The 7437-nt window shown below is 40.1% G+C and overlaps 1 pseudogene; it reads right to left on the bottom strand.

Annotated features, from left to right (window-relative positions):
* Positions 1–1245: 1245 nt before the first annotated feature.
* LOC116524082 lies at positions 1246–2274 on the bottom strand (annotated as a pseudogene).
* Positions 2275–7437: the final 5163 nt, after the last annotated feature.

Genomic DNA, 7437 nt, shown 5'->3' with positions numbered 1-7437 from the left:
TTTTGCCTAACGTGGCCCTCCTGAGGCAGCAGCAGCAACAGGTGGTACCCAACACAACAAAGGGCTTGTCGTTGAAATCCTGGGATCACAGTCCAGGTGGATAGATGATAAATAAAACGTTGCAGAGCCCAGTGAAAGCAGCGGCAAAACACAAAGGGGATGCCGTGCCAAGGGGAAAGAAAGCAATCAGCAGGGCCGCAGTACAAAGCAACAAAGTTGCGGTGGGGGTAAAGAGCTAGTCCTCCAGTCCAAGCAGGCACTTCCATACAGCTCCCTGCCCTCTGTTCAGGGCACAAATCAAGCCTCCCAAGGTAGCGGGGCAGCCTCTTGAGACAGCGGGGCCAAAGCCACCGCCATTCGTACAACGCCGCCACCGCCGCCGCCCAGCTGTTCGAAAGGGAGCAGTCAATAGGACCGTAGTGCAAAGCACCTGGGTTGCGGTGAGGGTAGAGAGTCAGTCCCCCAATCCAAACAGGCACTTCAAGGCATGAATCAAGCCTCCCAGGGTAGCGGGGCAGCCTCCTGAGGCAGCGGGGCCGAAGCCGCCGCCGCAACGCCGCCACCGCCGCCGCCCAGCTGTTCGAACGAAAAATCACCAGGGGAGGTAACGCCGTCCAGGAGCCACCTAAAGGCAGCCCCCTCCTCAAATAATTACCTCCCCGGGAAGCCTGAATGTTGATCACTTGCAAGGACCCCTCCGTTGTCATGTTCGGGGTCCTGGTCGTCTGGAATTTATCGCTATTATTTTTCAATAACCGGAGCGTTGGAGCTCGGCGGCCATTCCCATTCTCACGCAACCACGCATAATTGTGGTTATCAGGGATGTTAAGCTCATTCTTCTTTGGTTCTTCTGTGTAATTTTGTCACCTCTTCTTAACCTCTTCTGCCTCTGTTGGGTCCCTGCCATTTTGGTCCTTTATCATGCCCATCTTTGTATGAAATATTCCCTTCATATTTCCAACTTTCTTGATGAGATCTCTTGTCCTCCCTATTTTATTGGTTTTTTTTCTATTTCTTTGCACTGTTCATTTAAGAAGGCTTTCTTGTCACTTCTAGCTATTCTCTGGAATTCTGCATTCAATTGGGTGTATCTTCCTCTTTCTCCCTTGCCTTTCACTGCCTTTCTTTCCTCAATTATTTGTAAAGCTTCCTCAGGCAGTCATTTTGCTTTCCAGCATTTCTTTTTCTATTGGATGGTTTTAATTGCCACCTCTTGTACAACGTTGTGAACCTCCATCCATAGATCTAAGAAATCAGATCTAATTTCTTAAATCTATTTGTCACCTCTACTGTATATTCATAAGGGATATGTTTCGGTTCATACCTGAGCGGCTTTGTGTTTTTCCCTATCTTCTTCATTTTAAGCCCACATTTTGCAACAAGAAGCTCATGATCTGAGCCACAGTCAGCTCCTGGTCTTATGTTTAATGTCTGCATAGCATTTCTCCATCTTTGGCTGCAGAGCACATAATCAATCTGATTTCTGTGTTGACAATCTGGTGATGTCCAAGTGTAGAGTCATCTCTTGGGTTGTTGGAAAAGAGTGTTTGCTATGACCATCATATATTCTTTACAAAATTCTACCACCCTGTGACTTGCATCATTTTCTACTCCAAAGCCAAACTTGCCTGTTATTCCAGTTATGTTTTGCCTTTCTACTTTAGCATTCCAATCCCCCATGATGTCATTTTTGGTGCTATAAGGTGTTGTAGTGCTTCATAGGTCAACTTCATCCACTTCAGCACCAGTTGTTTGGACGTAGACATGGACTGCTGTGACCTTTAATGGTTTCCCTTGGATTCAAATTGAGATCATTCTGTCATTTTATGGATTGTATCCCAGTATTGCTTTTTCTACCCTTTTATTGACTATGACGGCTATTCCATTTCTACTGAGGGATTCTTGCCCACAGCAGTATACCTGTTGATCATCTGAATTAAATTTACCCATTCATGTCCATTTTAGTTCGCTGATTCCTAAGATCTCGATGTTTAGTCTCGTCATCTGTTGTTTGACCACATCCAGCTTGCCTTAATCCATGGATCTTACATTCCAGGTTCCTATGGAGTGTTGATCTTTACAGCACTGGACTTTCCTTTCACCACCAGATACATCCACAGCTGAACATCCTTTCAGCTTTGACCAAACAGCTTCACTCTTTCTGGCACTACTAGAATTAGTCCTCTGCTCTTCTCCAGTAGCATACTGGACACCTTTTGACATGAAGGGCTCATCTTCCAGAGTCGTATCTTTTTGCCTTTTGTTATGGTCCATGGAGTTTTCATGGCAAAGATACTGGAGTGGATTGCCATTTCCATCTCCAGTGGATCACGTCTTGTTAGATCTCTCTGCTATGAGTTGTCTATCTTGGTTGGCTATGCATGGCCTAGCTCATAGCTTCATTGAGCTGTTCAAGCCGCTTCGTCACGTCAAGGGAGTAATTCATGAAAGGAATATATACATATAATATGTCTCTGTGTGTGAACATACAGTGGTAAGGTGCAACCAGTTTAACAAACGGTTCTGTGAGCATGCGATTGCGTCCATGTGCAGTGTTCAAAATACACCAATTTCAAGCTCTGCAGCTCACCTTCTAGGGAAACCCCAGTAAGTAAAACACCTGAGTCACAGAAATCCTCTGTGCCGTGTGAATCAGCTGAGCTGAAAAATGCAGAAATTTAGGACAGGATAGGGCAGGTGCGGGTGAGGCAAACTGATCACAAGAACTACATAACTACATATGTATGCACAAACACACACACACACACTCACATACTTTGTGATTTAAAAATTCTTTCAGCTCTTCTAATATTTACTCTCTGACTTTCAATTTATTTGGACAAATATGTACAAGTGCTGCCTTCTAGGCAAATCTGAAAAATTTACAACTTGGAATTAATTCCATTTGCCTTTATACCTGTGGAATTTTATAGATGCTCATGACATTAGATATATGATCAAAGAGTTCGGAATCCATCTCTTCAAGAACTGCCAGCAGGTTCTTTTGTCTTCCACAACTGTAGTTTGGGACATTCTCCTGTCCTGTAGACAGCACATCCAGCATGGCCTCATATGTCATTCTTGCACTGAAAAAGTTCTGATAGATGTTGTAGCCTAGGGTGATGTTGGGTAAGAGCCAAGGATTCCGGTTGACTTCATGAACAGCCAACAAGAAGGGCAGAATATGGTAGAAGTTGTTTTCACTGCAACATAAGAAATTTCATCATCTTTCTTTTTTTTTTTTTTTTGCTCTATATCAACGATTTCTGTGATCAACTTAAAAGCAATTGTGTTCCTTTTGCCGATGATATAAATTTATTCAATTTTACAGATAATTCTGTTGCTTTTTGAAAGGTGATCTCGACTACGTGTCTGAATGGTCATCTATTTGGCAACTTCCTATTTTGATTAATAAATGCTCTGTCTTACCTATTGGTAAATGTAATCAAAATGTCAAGTATAAGCTAGGTGGCATTGATCTAGCAGATTACGCTCACTTTGTCAAGGACTTAGGTGTTCTTATCACTGATGATTTATGCTTCAAAGCTCACTGTATCAGCATTGATAAAAAAGCATTAAGAGTTGTAAACTTAATTTTGCAAAAGTTTTTTTAAAGCATAGATTCACAAAGAACGTTGTTTTCACTTTTCTCTGATTAGAAATATACTTCAAAGGGACATCTGTGTGCTTCCCTTCTTATAACTCTCTGTAGCCAAGCAGTAAAACCTTGTATTGCCAAGTCAAAACAATCCATACAGAAAAAAGGGGTTCCATTTTCAATACACAAAACTCCAATCAACAAATCCTCCCAGCCTCTGAGCAGCGTTAATACTGTTGAAAATCTAATTTCCTTTTGGAACTTTGTTGTATTTCAAGTTAGAAAAACGAGTCCAATCTTTAAATGAATTAGAAAAATACCCACAGCAATGAAAGAGGAAAACTTTAGTCCATAGTTTACAGTGAACAATAAAGGAAAAAAATAGAAGAAGAAAACTTAATCCATCCATTTCAAAAGGCTTGCATAAATTCCATCCATAAAAACAGCATTTAAAAAGTAAGATAACCTCTGTCCAAAACCATTCCAAATTTAATCCTGCTGCTTGATTCTTCTACTCTCTAATTTAGATTAATTTCAACATCTTTTTTTGCTCCATATCAACGATTTATATGACCAACTTAAAAGCAATTACGTTCTTTTTACCGATCACATAAAATTATTCAATTCTACAGATAATTCTATTGTTTTGCAAAGTGATTTCGACTATGTGTCTGAATGGTGATCTATTTGGCAACTTCAAATTTTGATTAATAAATGCTCTGTCTTTATTGGTAAACGTAATCAGAATGTGAAGTATAAGCTAAGTGGCATTGATCTAGTAGATGACATTCACTTTGTGAAGGACTTAGGTGTACTTATCGCTGACTATTTATGCTCCAAAGCTCAGTTTATCAGCATTGCTAAAAAAAGTATGAAGAGTGGTAAATTTTGCAAAGCTTTTTTTCTGGAAATATTGTATTGCTAATTAGAGCTTATAAGACTTATTCTAGATCAATTATAGAGTTTTGTTCAACTGTTTGGAATCCCCACCATATGTCTCACATCAGTAAAATCAAGTGGGTTCAGAAGTACTTCACGAGAAAAGTCTTGCACACTTCTGTACACAATAGAATTCCTTATGCTACTAAGCTTGAAATTCTCGCTTTGGATAACTTAGAACTGTGTCGCTTGCAGTCAGGCCTAGGTATTGGTATATAAAGGAACTTTTACAAGATCATCATGTTCCCCAGGAGCCTTTCCTCTAAAGCAATTTGGAATGAGCAATAATGAATTTGCCTTTCTCAAAGTGAGGAATAGGACAAATGAAATCCTTCCTAGAGAAGAAATTGGAGCATGTAAACTCAATCACTAGAATCCTGGATGTGCTGACGATTACCTTTTCAGTTGGTGGGTTGGAGGCTGGGAGAATGAAAATTGGTACAATCGAGCTCCGATTCCTGACATTATTCCAGTAATCCAGTAGTCTCCTGGATGGTAGTAATGAAACCATTCCTTTTCTTCTATTATCACCTTAAATGGGCATTTCACCAGCATACTGGCACAGGGTATTTGAGACAGAAACTGAAGCAGAAAAAGCTGTATATGCATCAGCAACAACATTTGACATATAGTATACTGCAGGAGATCGTTCCTATAGTTCTTTCTTCAGCACAGAGTTAAATCTCAGAGACTACAATTAAAGCAAGAAGGTCCAGTTTGGTCCCAGATTTGGAAGTTTTATCTGTAATTTCAGATTGCTACAGTATTTTCCCAGCTTTACCCCAACCACTGTTCTCATCACAGAAGGAGGCTATTACAAATCAGAGTATCAGGTGCTGTCTATACCATTTGTTGTCACATTGATTGGCAACTAATTGTGGTGTGGAAATTCCAAAGGAGAATAAATAATCATGCTTGTAAAAATTAGAAGGGGAATTGGGAATGAGCATTGCCACAAAAGTGTGCAGTTGGAGAAAAGAGTTTTGTTTGACTCAGGAGAATAATCCTATTTTGAGAATCAAGAAAGGAACAATTCAGGGAAGTTTGATTGTTTTTTTAGTCTGAAAACTTATTCTTGAAATTCTAAAGCTTCAAATGTGGAAAAACAGTTCAATATTCTTGAACTAGGAAATGGGCTGTTATATTTCCTTCTTATTCTGTCTGATGTGGCTGAGGTCATTGTTCTCAATGGTTAGATCAGAGGTGGTATTCAGACAGTTCAGACTGGTTCATGCAAACCATTAGTGGTAACTTGCCCCTCCCCGCTCTATGCCATTCTATTAAGCCATGTTTTTAAAGCCATATGCGTGTGCAAAGCACAAGTGTGGAAGGCATAGATGCTCACAATCCAGGCATGCGCATGCTGGGAGAACCAGTGGTAAACTTATGTGATGCCTATCTCTGGGTTAGATACTCCAGAATGGTTAATTCCAGAGCATGATATATTGAACAACCTATTGGAGACCCCTCTTAAATGTCTTGTATCTTTCAAAATGCAGAAGACTATCAGTCTTCATGGCTACAAAGAAAAACTAGTCAAAATTCCCTGGGGAATTAAACTGAAAAATAGCTTGTTACTGACTTCTTCATGATGTGGTGATATTTGCTGTTTCTTTCATAGGTAATCTAATAGGGAACCAAGAGATGATGCTATAGCAGGAGAATACAAACTTTTCCATCTCGAGAATGTTCATTCTCTTCTAATTTTCTATTACCATGTTGTAGCTTTTGGTCCATTTTGTCCATTTCCCTCCCTGTGTTCATGTGTTTTTTCCAAGGTACCCACCATACTTTTTTTTGTCTCGTCAGGTAAACAGAATTCCTTCTGGTATTAGCCAACTGAACATCACATTATATTTAATCAGTTGTGCTGTTAAGAATTGATACTGTCTCCACTGCTCTCCTCAACTCCCTAACTCTCCTTGGTATTTGTTTTAAAGTCAGAATTTCTCTCCCTTTGTACTCCATAAGCTCATCTATAGTTTTTTTCTATATTTCATCTCTCAGCATCTTCTTGGTAAACCTCATCTGCCTCTCTTTTGGTAATGTTTGCCTTCTTGCATAGTTTGTATGGATTCTGTATATTTTATCTATTTCTCATTGTACTTTATGCTTCTTTTTCTGCAATACTCCAGCCAGCAGCTCTATCATTACCTCAACCAGATCTTCCTCTTTCTCTTCTACAATAGTAAGCTGCCTTTTCATCTCAAGAAAGATAACTGTCTCTAATAGCCTGTGGTAGTTTTTTTGCTCCATTTCTTCCATTTTGTTCTCTGTTTGCTCAGCCCTTATTTCTATTTTCTGTACCTCTGTTCATTCTTCCCTATCATTTGCTGGAAGTCCCCTATCTTTTCATCCATCTTACATATATCCCCCTTCATCTCTCCCATTTCATTTTTGGTCTCATCAGGGTATTTTGACATAACTTCCTGACTTTTGGTCATGGCTTCTTGGATCGATAGTAGCATCGCTTGCATATTCTGCATGGAGCTTGACTTCTTCAGGCCTAACTAACAGGCCTCAATTGTTAATTAGATGGGCTTTATGCCTCCGATGATGTTGCTGATGAGGATGTAGATGAGGTTTTCTTTCCTATCTTTGATATGTTCGATGCAGGGGTGGGTTTCAAAAACTTTTACTACCTGTTCTGTGGGCATGGCCTATTTCCTGGGCATGGTTTAGATGTCATGTGACTGGATGGGCATGGACAACTTGATGTCACTCACTAGAGATGTCATGGATTGGGTAAAATGTGGTGAAGCTCACTTAACAACACTCTCGTTTAGCAACCAAAATTTTGGGCTCAATTGTAGTCATACCTCAAGGACTATCTCTGCCTTCCTCTGCATGGCAGCCTTGTGCTAGTCAACTCCTTCTCCTTTCTGGCAATTTTCCTGTCT

The sequence above is a fragment of the Thamnophis elegans genome, chromosome 2 (assembly GCF_009769535.1).
Source record: "Thamnophis elegans isolate rThaEle1 chromosome 2, rThaEle1.pri, whole genome shotgun sequence".
Classification (NCBI taxonomy): Eukaryota; Metazoa; Chordata; class Lepidosauria; order Squamata; family Colubridae; genus Thamnophis; species Thamnophis elegans.
The sequence above is the reverse complement of the archived record's forward strand: the minus strand, read 5'-3'. Positions and strand labels throughout refer to the sequence as shown.